At 41.4% G+C, this 18,291-nt stretch overlaps 1 protein-coding gene across 6 annotated transcripts in view; it reads left to right on the top strand.

Annotated features, from left to right (window-relative positions):
• LOC101945980 (neuroendocrine protein 7B2) overlaps window positions 1–18,291 on the top strand; it is a 73,851-nt gene that overhangs the window by 33,203 nt on the left and 22,357 nt on the right. The window lies entirely within an intron of this gene.

The raw sequence follows: 18,291 nt of genomic DNA, 5'->3' as shown, positions 1-18,291 counted from the left end.
AAAGTCATATACTATGCAGTTCTCCAATCTGGGCCTTTATTGTTCCTTGATTTAAATCCCTAAATCTAGCCTCCGTTTTGTAATTACCCTCTCTTTTGAGGCTAATTGTGGTGCTAATCTATAGATTTTATTGACAAGAGGAGAACGTGGAGGTTTGTGTGCACCTGCTTTGGACACCAAGTAATGTTGTCTTGGTGATATCTCATCTACAATGGCTGAAAAAGGGAGTTTCTCGCAAGGTCCTGCCCCAGTGTGATATGCCTGTCATGCTACATGTAACCACTAAACATGCATAGTTTCCCCCATTTACTGATCCTATTTAACCTCCTGTCTGTATATTTGTTACATGTTTTTGTGTGAAGCAAATTCATTCTGTAGGACCAAATTCTGGTGCTCTGTACACGGGCACATATGGCCCAAAACAGCTTACAACTTTCTGCAGTGACATGCAAGATAAAAACAAGAACCCCTATGCAGGTGGACTTTTCCTGTGTCCCATGGAGTTCTGTGCAGCTCACCCTAGAAAGGTGGGCTGTGGGTGTGGAGAGTGGATTTCCATATAGCAGGAGTCGGCAATGTTGGCACGCGGCTCGCCAGGGTAAGCACCCTGGCAGGCCGGGCCAGATTTATTTACCTGCTGACGCGGCAGGTTCGGCTGATCGCGGCCCCCACTGGCCGCGGTTCGTTGTCCCGGGCCAATGGGGCGGCGAGAAGCGGCGCGGGCGAGCGATGTGCTGGCCGCGGCTTCCTGCTGCCCCCATTGGCCCAGGACGGCCAGTGGGGGCCGCGATCGGCCGAACCTGCCACGTCAGCAGGTAAATAAAACTGGCCCAGCCCGCCAGGGTGCTTACCCTGGCGAGCCGTGTGCCGAATGTTGTTGACCCCTGCCATATAGTGTGGAGTGAGTGAACCATAATCCTGTGTATTGGGGAGCAGCAGGCCACATCCACCATTCTCCTCCATATCCTGTAGCCAAAACCTATTGTATGGACACCCGGGCTGGTTGGAGCTGAGGATCCTGACCTGCAGCTCCACAGTGTTTGTCATGAAGAGCAGGACTTGGCATTTGTTCCTTTTCAAAGGGTTTGGCCTACATTTCTGAGCTGATTTGGGTGAGAAGTTTCATTTGAATCATAATTTTCTTTAACTGTGCAAACTGTCTGAAACATCTGGCTCAAGGGTTTGTTTTATAATAAGCAAGATATTTGAAGGAATTTAAAATACAATAGTATTGTAACATTTATGAAGATTTGTGCTGTAACATAATTGTTTTTTTTATCAGGGTTCATAATTAATGGTCAAATATATTTAACATAGAATAGCCTGTATTAATAAAGACACATTAGTATGTGGTTTGATGAGCCAGTGGAAAAATAAAGCTTTGATTGTGGCAACAAAATGTGCTCTCACTCAGTTAGGCCAAAAGTAAGCGTTCTACCACAGCTTGATGCTATTTTTTTTGCCAAAAATGCTGAATACAGGGCCGGCTCCAGCGTTTTTGCCGCCCCAAGTGGCGAGGGAAAAAAAAAAAAAGCCGCGATCGGTGGCACTTTGGCAGCAGCTCTACCGCCGCCACCTCATTCTTTGGCGGCAGGTCTTTCCCTCCAAGAGGGACTGACAGCCCCGCTTGCAAATAGCTGGATGTGCTGCCCCCTTCCGTTGGCCACCCCAAGCACCTGCTTGCTGCGCTGGTGCCTGGAGCCAGCCCTGGCTGAATATAACTATTTTTTTCCATGATGACTCTCCTTGTCACCCCTATTTAAAGGAATCCGATAGCCAAACAGATGCCATATGGTTGGATGGATAGGGGCTGAGTAGAAATAATTTAACTGTGCACTTGTAACAGCCCCTGTAGGCCTCTCATTTGTATCTCTGCTAATGAAATTTTCATGGCAACTTGTAGTTTTCCAAACAGCTTAAATAGTTTGTAATAGGGAATGAGGGGGGAAATTGGGAATGTCATTTTTTTTGCTTCTTTATGATGTATTCACAGCACCTGAAAGGTGTGGAGGTGAGCTGTTGCTTTTTTATGTTGTTGTTTTTGGTGGTTTTATTTGTGTGTTTTGTTGTTTTTTCCCATACTTGTGTTTTGCTGAAATTTGAGGAAAAACAAGTCTCTCCTCTACTTGGACAACCAGAGGACTGGAGTATCTTCGCCCTTAATTACAGGGATGATGAAGTTTGTATTTTTAACAAGGACATTTTTCTTCCCAACTGTTTGACACCACCTTTGAATTAAACAGGTATTAACAAAAACAACTAGTTTAAAACTGACTAAAAACCCCTTCTCCCAATTGTTCAGATTTCACTTGTGTACTGGTGATGTTAAACCAGTTCTCTAGTCATTCATAGAGACTTCAAGTGAGAATAGGGTGGACAAGTCTTGAATTTCTAATGTGTGTATGAATTCTTTCAAGATTTTGTTTCTTCTTTATACATCAGAAACAGTAAAATAAAAAAGTCACAAACCCATTGTCTTTCTTTCTTTTCCACATCCCATTTAAAATTCCTTATAGGTCAGCTAGGCAGATTGGTCTTGCAGCACAGTTAGTGAAACTTAGTATTTCATATTGACTTTAAAATTCCAAGCTCATAGAATCATAGAAGACTAGGGTTGGAAGAGACCTCAGGAGGTCATTTCGCCCAACCCTCTGCTCAAAGCAGGACCAACCCCAACTAAATCATCCCAGCCAGGGCTTTGTCAAGCTGGGCCTTAAAAACCTCTAAGGATGGAGATTCCACCACCTCCCTAGGTAACCCATTCCAGTGCTTCACCACCCTCCTAGTGAAATAATTTTTCTTAATATCCAACCTAGACCTCCCCCACTGCCACTTGAGACCATTGCTTCTTGTTCTGTCATCTGCCACTGCTGAGAACAGCCTAGCTCCATCCTCTTTGGGACCCCCCTTCAGGTAGTTGAAGGCTGCTATCAAATCTCCCCCCCCACCACTCTTCTCTTCTGCAGACAAAATAAGACCAGTTTCCTCAGCCTCTCCTCATAAGTCATGCACCCCAGCCCTCTAATCATTTTTGTTGCCCTCTGCTGGACTCTCTCCAATTTGTCCACATCCTATCTGGGGAGGAAAGGGGGGGGCAAAACTGGACACAGTACTCCAGATGTGGCCTCAACAGTGCCGAATAGAGGGGAATAATCACTTCGCTTGATCTGCTAGCAATGCTCCTACTAGTGCAGCCCAATATGCCATTAGCCTTCTTGGCAACAAGGGCACATTGTTGACTCATATCCAGCTTCTTGTTCACTGTAATCCTAGTTCTTTTTCTGCAGAACTGCTGCTTAGCAAGTTGGTCCCCAGCCTGTAGCAGTGCATGGGATTCTTCCATCCTAAGTGCAGGACTCTGCACTTATCCTTGTTGAACCTCATCACATTTCTTTTGGCCCAATCCTCCAATTTGTCTAGGTCACTCTGGACCCTATCCCTACCTTCCAGCATATCTATCTCTCCTCCCAGCTTAGTGTCATCCGCGAACTTGCTGAGGGTGCAATCCATCCCATCATCCAGATCGTTAATGAAGATGTTGAACAAAACCGGCCACAGGACCGAACCCTGGGGCACTCCGGTTGATACCAGCTGCCAACTAGGCATCGAGTCATTGATCACTACCCGTTGAACCCAACAATCTAGCCAGCTTTCTATCCAGCTTATAGTCCATTCATCCAATCCATACTCTTAACTTGCTGGCAAGAATACCATGGGAGACCATATCAAAAGCTTTGCTAAAGTCAAGATATATCACGTTCACCGCTTTCCCCATATCCACAGAGTCAGTTATCTTATCATAGAAGGCAGTCAGGTTTGTCAGGCATGACTTGCCCTTGGTGAATCTATGTTGACTGTTCCTGATCACCTTCCTTTCCTCCAAGTGCTTCAAAATGGATTCCTTGAGGACCTGCTCAATGATTTTTCCAGGGACTGAGGTGAGGCTGACTGGTCTGTAGTTCCCCGGATTCTCCTTCTTCCATTTTTAAAAGATGGGCACAATATTTGCCTTTTTCCAGTCGTCCGGGACCTTGCCCGATTGCCACAAGTTTTCAAAGATAATGGGCAATGGCTCTGCAATCACATCAGTTAACTCCCTCAGCACCATTGGATGCATTAGATCTGGACCCGTGGACTTGTGCATATCCAGCTTTTCTAAATAATCCTTAACCTGTTCTTTCACCACTGAGGGCTGCTCACCTCCTCCCCATACTGTGCTGCCCAGTGCAGCAGTCTGGGAGCTGACCTTGTCTGTGAAGACCGAGGCAAAAAAAGCATTGAGTACTTCAGCTTTATCCACATCATCTGTCACTAGGTTGCCTCCCCCGTTTAGTAAAGGTCCCACACTTTCCCTGACCTTTTTCTTGTTGCTAACATACCTGCAGAAAGCCTTCTTGTTACCCTTCACGTCCCTTGCTAGCTGCAACTCCAGTTGTGCTTTGGCCTTCCTGATTACACCCCTGCATGCTCAAGCAATATTTTTATACTCCTCCCTGGTCATATGTCCAAATTTTCCACTTCTTGTAAGCTTCCTTTTTGTGTTTAAGCTCACCGAAGATATCTCTGTTAAACCAGGCTGGTTGCCTGCCATATTTGCTATTCTTTCTGCACATTGGGATGGTTTGTTCCTGTGCTGTCAATAAAGCTTCTTTAAAATACAGCCCACTCTCCTGGACTCCTTTCTCTCTCATATTAGCCTTCCAGGGGATCCTGCCCATCAGTCCCCTGAGGGAGTCAAAGTCTGCTTTTCTGAAGTCCAGGGTCTGTATTCTGCTGCTCTCCTTTCTTCCTTTTGTCAGGATCCTGAACTCGATCATCTCATGGTCACTGCTGCCCAGGTTGCCATGTCATTTTTAATTTTTGTTAAAATGGCTAAAATAGTTCATTTGTTCTTTTGCAAACACAACAAATCCTCTTAAGATGAACAATATCATTCACATTTAAAATGTATGTTTAAAGCCAGATATTCCTGTCAAACATTTCTTCTGGTAAAATGTGTTTGATAATTATCAAGCCTTTACTTTTGTCGTTCTGTTTTTTTCTGGGGGAGGGGAGTTGTTTGTTTTTGGTGATCTGTTGATTCAGATATGTGATTCAGATAATACCAGGTAAAAAAGCCTGCATCAGAGAAATTTATGGCAAATTAAGGTTTAACTTAACTTGTCCATATTGCACATACATAGGATTTTCTGGTTTTGCTTTTTAAAAAATGCAAAACTTAATAAGTCTCATGTCATGTTTTTGTTTTTAAATGCAAATAATGAAGTACATGATGTGCAATCCAACCAAGTTAACCTTGCCATGGATTGTGTTCCTGGTAGTGATTTTAACTGTGCAGTTTTTACATTGCATTAATGTAGTTTTCAGCAGGTTGAACACCAATTACTGATTCAGTAATTAAGAATATATCATTTTATAATATTTTTATATCTATGCTTTCTATTTGGGGAAGAACAGCATTATGGATTTTGTTTTCTATTGGTGTCATTAGTTTTTAGGAAAACAGTTTTTAGTTTTAGTATAGTGATTAGGTATGTTCAAAATATTGTGCTTTGTAGGCGATCCCAGTGTGTAATTGTAATGTGATGGTGAAAACTTACTATATTGCTGATGTAATATACTTAGTTCTTTCTAGTGGTGAAATGGTCATGTTAATCCTAGAATACCACCTGCCAGCCATACTATGGCGTAGCATCAGCTTTGGATAAATCTTCTTGATTTCATTATAGCTGATGAAAGGGGACTATACTTCAAAGGAAGAAGTAATGACAACAGAAGACTGATCAAATAGCTTGGCAGATAACACAATGCACTGTCATGCACGCTAGGAAATTTTATTTATTCAGTCACTGAACGGACACTAATATATGTATGCTAATTTTGTGTTAATATTGATTCTTATTTAAATCAAGACTACTACTGATTTGTAGTACTCCATTTTCAGATAGGAGTAGATATATATTTTTACACACACACACACACGCTATCCATGTGAAAAGTCGCACCTTTGACCATTTCTCTTGCAGTCTGCCAGCTAGTCCATCATTGTCAATTTACTTCTGACATTCCAAACTTCTGAGTAACATCAGTCAGTCAGCTAGTCAGCTGACATTTTGCAGACAAAGCAAAATGGGAAAGGTATTTCAAGCAGGAAGCCTGTCTCATAGTGAGAAATGAGGCCATAAGGCACTCAAACCACAACTCCCATGACCACCATGGCACCTTAGGCAGATATGCTTTAATATCAAATCGACTCAAAACAAAACATTTTGACATATCTGAATTTAAATTTTCCAGATCTTTTAATTCCACAATTTTTTTTTTTATATTTTGACTTTTTGTCCCATTTTGGGATGAAAACAAATGTTGAAATACCAGAATTCCCTTCACGACAGAAATTCCAATCTTCTCTCAGTTCTATACAGGATCTTAGTTTGTTTTCAAAATGATGCAATTAAGGCAGCCTTAATTAAAAAAAAAATTGCTATGACTTGCCTGGTCAATCAATGGCTTTTGACTGAGCTGTGGGGGAAATTATAGTATGTAGGTGAATTTTTAGAATACATAGTGAATATCCTAAAGAGCTCTCCTATGAGTTCCCAGTTACCATTACTGGACAATCATGACCAATCTAAACAGTTTAAAAAAACCAACCCACCTGTAGATAAATGGGGAAGAGGCACCTGAATATAAAGAGGAAAAGTTTAATATTAAAGGAACAAGACCTGTAACAAAACAAAATGAATGAACAAAAAAAAAAAACCAACAACAACCAAACAAACAAAAAAGTAAGTATAAATGTTTTTTGATATTGTTTAAGTGTGGTGAAGGAGGGGCTGAGACACTGCTGGGAAAGGAAATTCCTACGCTTACGGATCACCACAGCAAAGTAGCAGTCTGTTACTTGCTAACCTTTTGCACCAATGTAGCTACACTGGTTCTATAAAGCAATTTAATTGGCCACTTTAGAGGCAGGATTGTAGTGGCTGTTATATAGTAAACAAGTGTTAGCAAACTGCTGAATGTTTATTTTGATAATCTTTTAAATCCAAATAAGGGCTTTGATAACCCTTTTAACATAACAAAAATGTTATTGTTAAAAAAGGCTGTGAAGTTCATAAAGCAAGATGATGTAAGGAAAAAATACTAGAAGATTATGCAGTCCCCTGCAAGAGAGTCCTCCTTTTAGTCCCTACTTTTTCTACTATTTCTTAGCCAGCAGTTCGATGGTTGTGCTTAAGGAACTGAGGAAGACAGCATAGACTTAGGCTATGGGTACATTACAGAGTTTACAGCGGGATAGCTAGTGCAGGCGCTCTAAGCTAACAGGAGAGAGCTCTCCCATTGACTTATTACTCCAGTTTTCCTGCCAACACCACCAGCTCTTAGGTCAGTGTAACTTATGTCGCTTGGGGGTGGGGGTGGGGGCTTATTCACATCCCTGAGCAGTGTAAGTTATACCGACTTAAGCTGTAGTGTGTACATATCCTAAATATGGAAGAAAAGGGGGACAAGTGCACTAGAATCTCCCTGAAAAAACTTGTCACTTTGGTGGAGGGAGGTAGGAGTAACTAGGAATATTTTTTTAAGTTAAAAGATTTAGAGCTAATTTGACAATAGACAACTGCAGTTACTGTCCTGCTCATGTAAAAGTCCACATACACCAAAAGCAACTCTCTTTTAAAATAGACATATGAGAACATATGTATCAGCATGTCAAGTCTTTCCTTACTACCTAGAAAAAGTGGTTTGGTATATATTAACATAATAGAATATATATTCCCAGAATTGAGAAGTAAATCCCTTTCTTGATTTAAATCATTACATACATTTCTATATTTGTATCTTATTTGTTTTGCTCTGTGAATCGCTAAAGGCCTTGTGTTATCTCCAGTGAAAAACATCTAATTAATCAGTTAAAATAGGTTCAGCTAAGAGTGCAGAAAATGTTGGGTAGGGAGTTCAGTATAGCAGGAACATTATCATGGATGAGTAGCTGAAACCCTGTGCTGTTACATGAGTGTGACAGGTGGTCCAAATAATCCACCATCTGTGCAGTCTCTCTCATACAACCAATGAAATTGTTGCATGCAAATTAGGTGTAGATAAAGGCTGGTGATTGGTTGCATTACCTCTGGTTTCACAGTAGTATAGGACTCTTGGCATGGCATAGTTATATGCCTTACTGTAGCTGTACACTGCACAGGTGAAAAATTTATAACCTCAAAATGGCTGAGAACTTATAAATTGGATGGCAATGTAGTATATTTATGATGAAAAGACTCTTATATAAACTCTTTATTATGAACAGGAACTATTTACAGAATCAGATAACAAACTCTACTCCTCTGTGTAGCTGCAGCCTACGACTGCCCTGAAACTGGGCTTTTTTGTTTCTGGTCCCAACAGGGAGCATGTCACAGGAAACCCTAAAGACTGCATGAAGAGTGTGCAGGAAGTGTGGCATCTCTACACTTCCCAGAGAACTTATTCAACAGCACAGCCTCTCTTTTTTAGATCCCTTTCTAAATTGCTGATTGAACTAAAACAGTATTAATTTAAACTAACAAACTATAACAAATACAATAACTAATTTAACAACCCTTCAGGTTGCTTTAGCACAACTTTAACATATATTGATCAGTCTCTTAGGGCATTTCAGCAACCTTTCTGATCTGCTGTACTGCAAACCCTTTTAGGGGAGTCCTTGTCTGTAGCAGACAGTTCAGACTCATTGTCAGTAACAGGGTCAGTTTGTGAATTGTTTTCAACTTGTACGTCTTCTCTTACTTCACTTATCTTGGCCAAGTTGTCAGGTGTTTTTAAGAAGATGTTTACAATTTCTTTATAAGATTTTGCTTTCATTTGTGGTCACAGAGTTTGAGCAAGGTGACTCCTCTTTGATCACTGTAGCTTTGAGTGGCCAGCACCCATCTTGACAAAGTCTCGCTCAGTCTTTGTTTTTTAACTGTGAAAGAGGTCTTTCTCCTTTCTTGTAATATTTTGTCTGTTTGTACTGTCCCAGTCTTTTCATCACTATCACAGACTCCTTAGTCATCCTTTGTTTTTGTCCCATATCTGGTATTTGAGTATTTATACATATGTTGCAGAGTAGTGCAGTGGATGACTTTTCACAGTTCAGCAGGTGTAGCTGTATAGTTGAGTAGTGCTAAATATGGATCTTCACTTGCATTCAAGGCTTTTTTTTTTTTTTGAGCAAGTTCTTCTCTATATATACTCCACATTCAGCTAATCCAGTGTTTCCCAAACTTGGGATGCCGCTTGTGTAGGGAAAGCCCCTGGCGGGCTGGGCCGGTTTGTGTACTTGCCGCGTCCGCAGGTCTGGCCAATCGCGGCTCCCACTGGCCGCGGTTTGCTGCTCCAGGCCAATGGGAGCTGCTGGAAGTGGCGCGGGCTGAGGGACGTACTGGTCGCTGCTTCCCAGACACGGCAGGTACACAAACCGGCCCGGCCCGCCAGGGGCTTTCCCTGCACAAGCGGCGTCCCAAGTTTGGGATACACTGAGCTAATCCATTGGTTTGAGGAATCTGGGACTAGATGTCTCCTGATGAAAGTTGTACATTTTAGCAAAGCCAAGGAAATCCGACGAAGTGGACATTGACCCACGAAAGCCTATGCTCCAATACATCTGTTAGTCTTAAAGGTGCCACAGGACTCTCTGTTGCTTTTTACAGATCCAGACTAACCTGGCTACCCCTCTGATACTATGTCATCAGTGTACACTTTCACTCCTGATAGACTCTCTAGCATCTGACTCATTGTACAGTGAAATACTTCTGGAGCCAAAAGTATTACTGCTTCCTAAGACTGCCTTTTGTAGTTGCCAAATGGTGTGTTGAAAGTGCAGCTCTTGGAGCTCCAGTGTTTAAGGGGATCTGCCAGAATTCTGCCAATGCATCTAATTTGTTGAACTTTTTGGCTTGTGCCATCTCAGACAATAGTTCATTTCTTGTGGGCGAGTGAAAGTGTTATCTTTTTATGGTTTTCTTCGGCTCCTTAGGGTCTATTCACAGCTGTAGTCCCCCTCCTTTCCTCTCTATGATTACTTAGAAGTGAACCCAATCTGTTGGTTCTTCTATTCACCGAATGATACCTTTTGCTCTCTTGTTTTGCAGCTCCTCTTCTAGACTCTTTCTTAAGACTTGTGGAACTTTTCATGTAGCACATCCCACAGGTTCTAAATCATCTCTTAACTGTATCTTATTTGTTATGGGGAGGCACCATTTCCTGAGAATCCATTTTCATATAATCCTATTAATACTTTCATACCTAGTTCTGTGTTGTCATTCTGTCTATTTGTAGCATATATTCTCTTAATGAGACCAAGGAACTCACACCCGTGGTTGCTTGTCTCTGTGTAGCACCACAAACTCTTTGGTTTTATCATTTCCCCTTTGTATCAATGTGCACTGCCCCAACTCTGGAATTGTTCCTCCATTATAGTCTTTCACATACTCTTTCAACGTACCCACTTTTATGTACTTCTTACATATGCCCATTTCAGTTTCTCTTATTACATTTACCTGTGCCCCAGTGTCTATTTTGTATGTCATGTAAGTGCCATTTCTGCACATTTTAATTAGCTGATCCTTTGAGTTTTCAGCCTCCTCCATTATTGAGCTTAGGAACAGCTCTTCCATTTCACTTACGGAATCCTTTTCTGTACTTAATACAGACACTTTTCTGCTTTCTCTGTACATTTTAGCATAATGGTTGAGTTTATTAAAGTTTCTATATATTTGCCTGAATCCTGGTTGCCATATTGCTGGCATTTTTTCCTGCTTTTCTACATTTCTGTCTTTGGCCAATTTAATTTCTGTGTATTTCTGCCCTGCTGGTTTAGCCATAATACTCACAGTCATACGCAGGGCCAGCTTTAGGGGTGGGTGGGCTGGGCGGCAGCCCATGGTGGCCTACTCAAGAGGGCACTTGGTGCAGAGTTTGGTATCTGAGTCCCACCTGACCGCCAAGAGCCAGCTGGGCCCAAGGAGGCAGCCAGGCGAGCAGCAGCATCTGGAGAGGGCAGAGGGACCCAAACTGCAGGGGGGCAGTTGGACAGCCAACCAGGTGACTCCGCTGGAGCAGGGGTTCCCCTCCTCCACGTTGCTCCACTGCCATGTGCAGTCACTACTGCTTCTGTCCCCATCTCCTCCGGAGCCTCTCCTGGCCAAGCTGCTTGGGACTGAGAGCATCTGTCTACTGTGCAGAGTGGGTGGAGGGGGGGAGGAGGAGCAGATGTTGGGGTGTGTCCCTCCCCCCACCCATGTACACGGTCTCCGCTGCCCTGGGGTGAAGGGACAACGGGGAACCTGTCTGTACTGCTGCCTTTCTGGGTCCAGAGTGGGAGCTGCCAGTGGCTGCTGAAGTCTGAACAAGCCTTCAGGCTCCTGATCCTGAGTGCTTTCTGAAAGAGACAACGTAACACGCTGGGTCTTTTTCTTATACAGGCTCCTATTACCCACCACCCTCTGTCCCAATTTTTCACATTTGCTGTCTGGTCACCCTACCCACTGAAAATCCCAGTGATGATTGAACCTGGTGATATTCTAAACAAAAAGAGCTCCCAGCCTTGCTTCTAGCTGTTTTCATTGCTTCACACTGAGTTAACAGACATTAAAGGCTTCTGAGTGACACAAAGACAGAATGACAATCTTGGAATCTTATTATATAGACTAAGGTGTTGCTGTAGCAGACTTTAACATTAACATGGTGGAAACAGCAAATTCCACTGGGGTAAATTTGAGCAAAATTTAGAAATCTAACTCAGAGAGCATACATGTATCAGTGAGCAGATGGTGTACTGCATGCTAACTTCTGGTAGAAGCCATATGGATCCTGTATGATAGTGATGGGATAAGTGCAGCGGTAGTATAATAAATCAAAATTCTATGTTACCTTTTAAACTTTCTAGGAAGCCGCACGTTCTTTGCAGTCCACCAAGCAGATTTTCTTTGCAGATGTGCTCTGAATCCGTAATAGCATAATAATCCCACATTAAATAAACACTCAGGCATTTTCAGTCTTACCATTAACTCTCCTTGCTACCTTCTCTTCTTACGCAGTAGCAGGGTTGTATGCTAAGGAAAAAACTTGAAAGCAAGTGGGAAAAAAATAAAGGAAAGTCTTATTTAGCTTTTTTAATAATCATTTTAATTGATTACTGAAGTATTATGCAATGAATGCTCTCTGAACTTGAGGAAATACAGCACGAGGAGAATAATGGTATCCTGTCTGAATTAATGCATAATAATTGAAACGAATTAATCAGGTTTGAACAAAACAACATTATACTATCATTTATCTAAAGCATGACATATGGACATAGGAAACCTCCCCAGCATTTCAAAAAACATTATTGTATGCTTAGTGCTATCCAGAACATAGAGTAAGACACTTTCCCTGTCTACAACCTAAGAGACAATGCAGTCTCCATGGAAATACCTCTCTGTGTTTTGGTGGTACAGCTGTAAAATTCATGCAGATTCTTAGGATTAAAGATTTTTTAAAATATTGGAGTTCTGGCGTTATGTACAAATGAATCAACGTTTAAGACTAATTATCTTATCACACACAGGAGAGCAGTAAAACCACATTTATGCACACGGGGGCACCAGCAGCTTAGCTGGAGCAGTTTATAGCTTCCCATTCACAGTAATAAGAACAACTGAAGTCTTATTTTAATTTTGAAACAATTGTCTCCTCTTGATTTCTTTTTCATTAGGGAAGCACTCTCCCTCCTAGTCTGCCAAATCACATTTACAACAAAATGTTAAGCAATAGATATTTTCTTTTCTGTCCTCCAAAGAATTTTTTGAGTGAATGTAGTACAGATGAGAGGTGCTAAGCCCTATAAGACTGAAGACTTTGATCCACAAAACTGATACAGCACAAGCTGCAGAAGTGAAAGCTTCTCCACTGTCTGACCTGACCACTTTGCAGGGATAAGAACATAGTTACGTTTCCATTGATGACTAAGTCTTTTGCTCTTCCTGTAGAGACTACTGACATAGGGGTTTTTTGTTTGTTTGGGGGAGGGTGTTGAGGCAAGAGAGGGGGATGTGGATATCTGTCCACTGATCTCAAGCTTAAGACAACCAAACTCATATCACATAACCCACTGAACAACCCTTTGAGGGTAGAAGTTTTTGTTTAATGCGTGATGGCTCAATATCTAACATATAACATCAATATCTAACATAACATCCTTTAAATTTGTCATGTAGTACCTTGCAGGAAATCTTATCTTCTGAAACAAGTATACAAATAGGCTATGCAGATTAATAATATACATTAATAATTATAGGAAAAAGAATCCATTACCCTTCAGTAATACCAGATCTCAAAGCACTTTACCAATATTAATGAATTAATCTTTCCCCACACTGGGAACAGTGGGAAGTACTCTTTGTCAGGGCCGACTCCAGCATTTCTGCCGCCCCAAGCAGAAAAAAAAAAAAAAAAACTGCGATCGGCGGCGGCAGTTCAGCGGCAGGTCCTTCGCTCCTAGAGGGAATGAGGGACCTGCCGCCTCCGAATTGCCGCAGGTGCCGCCCCTCTCCCTTGGCCGCCCCAAGCACCTGCTTGTTAAGCTGGTGCCTGGAGCCGGCCCTGCTCTTTGTTGTACATTTTGAAGATGGGAAGACTGAGACAGACAGTGCCAGATTGCCTGACCTGTGCCTTAACCATAAGACTTATTTTTCTCATACATGGACAATATTGCTTTCTTACTAGACAATGACCAAAAATATTGTTCATGGACAGGTTTGTTAAGACTAATGCAAAAGTGATCTTTGCATTTTCCTCTGATCTGGGCTGTCTGTGTGCTGGCCCTCTGCTGTAACTCAGAGTAGCCTTTAGGTTACATCTGCTGAATATGGCCCCAAAGGTCATGGGAACATGACAGCTGGAGATCAGCTGGATATTATAGCTGTGTCCTCTTTGCTCTAGTGACATTCCCTATGCTAGCAGCTGGGGGAGGTGATGTAGGATTCGGCGACATTATGTCATTGTATTGGGATGGACCTCCCACGGCTAGTTATACTGCTTTAGGGCCACTTTGCACTGTCAACGTGGTGCAAAGAGACCACATCACAGTTTGGGATTTGGGTTATTGTAGCTACTCTTTGTTGAGAGATTTCTGCTGCATATATGACATAAAATTGCAATCATAGTAGGACTGATTTTGTTAAAGCATACATGATGTTTGTCAGTATGCTAGGGCTTTGTTCACTTTTTTAAAAAAGCCCAACTTTCTCTAAGACATTGTTCTCTCCTTTCCATTTTATACAAATTTCTGAGGATACAGAGTAAGTGAAGTTATCAAATCAATATGGGTGTGGGATTTAGGATACCAAAGCTTTGGCACAAAAATTGAAAAGGGGGCATTATGTGCTTTTTATCCATAAAAATAGGTACTGGAGTTAACATCTGGATATTATATAGGTCTCACTAAAAATACCTACAATATTTTTTCTCTGTATCTCTTTCCAATTGGGTTGGCCAAGATAGCCAAGGAGTTTGATTGTCTAGTGATGTTACATGTTGTACATGCTTTAACATGGCAGCTATTAAAAGTTAGGAGCCAAATGACACTGAGCGATTCACTGTGGATTATGGGTAGAATGTACATCCCCTTTCTCTTGATATGTGACAAGGCTCATGACACTTGGAAAAATTTGCATTAAAATAAATTATACCTGCATTCATGCATATTGGGGAATAATGAGATCATGGGAAAATAAGGAACTGAGTCCCAGGTATTTAGGTGCCTAACTCCCAGTGGGATGTAACATCACTAGACACTCAAATTCCTTAGCTATCTTGGACAACCCAAGTGGAAAGAGAGACAGAGAAAAAATTATAGTAGGACTTCTTAGTGAGACCTATGCAATATCCAAATGTGAACTACAGGGAGAGTTAGATGCCTAAATACCTTTGAGGATCTGGGCGTAATACATTTATTACAGGCAAGACCTGTTCTTGTGGTTTGAGACCTGGAGGAGCAGAGCCAAGAACTGATCAGCCGTTTCTGCTGATCCTCTTTGGCCTTGGGCAAGCCACGTAAGTGAAATTTTTCAAAAGTGACTCCTAATTTTGTCGTCTTCTCTTTTCAGATGCTCAACTTAAGACAGCCAGGGCCTGATATTCAGAGAACTGCCAGTGCTCATGCTTCTGAAAATCAGGCCTGTATGTCTGAACTAGGCACCCAAAATTAGAAACCATTTAAGAAAATGTGGCCCTTAACCTCTTTGCTTCAATTTTGCCATTTATAAAACGGAGTCAACACCGATTACCTCACAGAATGTGGCAAGAACTGATTAATGAGAATTCATTACTTAATTCAGTCTTCTTCTTAGTGTATGCGCAACATGCCTCAGGTGGCATGTGACCAGGATTCATCATTGAATTTGGTCTGCTGGGTGGATCATTAGCTTCCCCAGCCTGGGCCAGGTACTGATGGAGAGCACGACACGAACGCTGAAGTTATTCAGTTAAATCATATTTTGTCTCTAGATAGATAGCACCTTCCATCCAAGGATCTCAAAGTGCTCTACAACCATCAGTGAGTCTATCCTCCCAAAACACTCTGTGAGGTAGGAAAGTATTGTTATTCCTATTTTCAAATGAGGAAACTGCTATAAAGAGGCTCAGTGACTTGCCCAAGATCATGGGAACCTAGAAGACAAAGTGGCAGCTGCTGTTTAACAGCAGGTCATAAACAGAGTGGGTTTTTTGTGTGATAGGATTACATGAACATACCTCTATAGATTCAATACTACCACAAAATCATTTTAAAAATCTGTCTGGAGTGCTTTAGGGGTTAGAAGTAAGTATCTCTGTAGTAGATGATCATGCCTCAAAGTAAGAGGACTTATTTGAATGGGATTTGGCGAACCACTACATAAATAAAGTATTAATTCTTGAAGAGACAGGCAGAAGTAAATGAAATGTAACAAAGGGAGCGGTTGAGGGATCAATGTTCTTTATAGGATGGCTTATCCCTGCTGACAGTTGTTGTAATATCGGACTCTCTCATGAGCAAATTAAGCCCTTGGGTGTGCATTGCAGGATTTTATACCTTTTATGTCTGGTTTTCATTCATGTTCATTCTCCCCCCACATTGCTATATTTGTAAGAAATACTAATGATAATTCTATCATATATAAAATCCATTAGTTGGCTGATGTTCCAAGTGTATTGCCAATCTCTTTTTCAAAAGGGTAGAAATTGTGTGAAATAATCACAGTTCTCACTGAATTATATTAGGAAGGTACTGATTTAGAACAGTAGCATTCCATCTTATTTTGTGTGTTAAAAGAAGCTTATATCCTCCAGAGGGAAAGAATCTGGTGGGGGTACTATGTAAGTTAAGGGGCACAGATGATGCAACTGACAGAGAGCATCTCTGCCTCAGTTTCTCCGAAATACAAGCAATATCACACAAGCATTTATACTCTTTTGTGGCATGCATTAATTGAAAACAACTACATTTTATTTATATTATATCCTGTGTAATCCAGCATTTTCTCACTTTCACTTCTCAAAACATCGTTATCTCAAGGCTAGGTCACGCCGATTCTGCGCTGCTGTTTTTCCACTCGCTTCTGACGTGAGCCCTGCTTCTACAGGTCTCGAGATATTAGGCTAAGACTTAGCATAACAGTTGCTCTGTTTCTAACAAATTAAAGTGGCTACACTTAAACCCTTTCTTTCTTTCCTGCTTCCACAAGGGGCACAGATGATGCAGATTAGGCACTACTGTATATTCCAAAATACTAGGGATTAAGGTTGATGTTTCTAACCACACACATCCAGTGCCAGCTTTTGGCATTCAGAGATTTAGGGACACCCAGAGCATGAGGTTTCTTCCCTGACCATCTTGGCTAATAGCCATTGATTGATCTATCTTCCATTAATGTATCTAATTCTTTTTTGAACCGACTTATACTTTTAGCCTTCACAACATCCCCTGGCCATGAGTTCCACAGGTTGACTGTGCACTGTGTGAAGAAAAACTTCCTTACATTTATTTTAAACCTTCTACCTATTAATTTCACAGGGTGACCCCTGGTTCTTGTGTTATGTGAAGAGGTAAATAACACTTAGTCACTTTCTCCACACCATTCATAATTTTATAGACCTCTATCATATCCCCCTTTAGTCATCTCTTTTCTAAGATGAACATTCCCAGCTCTCCTCATATGAAAGCTGTTCGATACCACTCATCATTTTCGTTGCCCATCTCTGTATTTTTTCCAATTAAAATATATCTTTTTTGAGATGGGGTGACCAGAACTGTACACAGCATTCAAGATGTGGTCATACCATGGCTTTATATAGTGGCGTTATGATATTTTTTGTCTTATCTATCCCTTTCCTAGTGCTTCCTATCATTCTGTTAGCTTTTTTGACTGCTGCTGCACATTGAGCAGATGTTTTCAGGGAAGTACCCACAATGACTCCTCGCTCTCTATCCTGAGTGGTAGCAGCTAATTTAGACCCCATCATTTTGCATGTATAGTTGGGATTATGTTTTCCAATGTGCATTACTTTGCATTTATCAATATTGAATTTTATCTGCCATTTTGTTACCCAGTCACCCAGTTTTGTGAGATCCCTTTATCATTCTTCACAGCCAGCTTTGGACCTAGCTATCTTGAGTAATTTTGTATTGTCTGCAAACTTTACCACCTCACTATTTACCCCTTTTTCCAGATCATTTATGAATATGTTGAACAGCACTGGGCCCGGTATGGATCCTTAAGGGCTCTTTCCACTGTGAAAACTGACAATTTATTCCTACCCTTTGTTTCCTATCTTTTAACTAGTTACGGATTTATGAGAGGACCTTCCCTCTTATCCCAGGAGTGGTTAGTTTGCTTAAGAGCCTTCAATGAGGGACCTTGTCAAAGGCATTCTGAAAGTACAAGTACACTGGATCACTCTTGTCCGCATTTGTTGTTCCTTCTAAGAGCATGCCTACCAGCACACCAGAGAGGGAAAAACCAGTAAAAAACCAGATAAAATCCTCACAGAGAAAAGACAGTCTAGGAGAGCCACTCCTGATCCTTAAAACAGCTTGCAAGGGGTATATTGAAACCAGTGGGATAGCGACCAAGCCATTTGTCTCAGCTATTATTTATTTACTTATTTATTTATTTAGATATACGCAAGATCAGCTTCTCTAATGTGGTAGATCCTTTTTGCACCTCTACTTGAACCTAAAACAGCCAGAAATGGCTAGAAAAGAATTTCCCTTGTACAGGAAAC

The sequence above is a fragment of the Chrysemys picta genome, chromosome 4, assembly GCF_011386835.1.
Source record: "Chrysemys picta bellii isolate R12L10 chromosome 4, ASM1138683v2, whole genome shotgun sequence".
NCBI lineage: Eukaryota > Metazoa > Chordata > Testudines > Emydidae > Chrysemys > Chrysemys picta.
The sequence above is the reverse complement of the archived record's forward strand: the minus strand, read 5'-3'. Positions and strand labels throughout refer to the sequence as shown.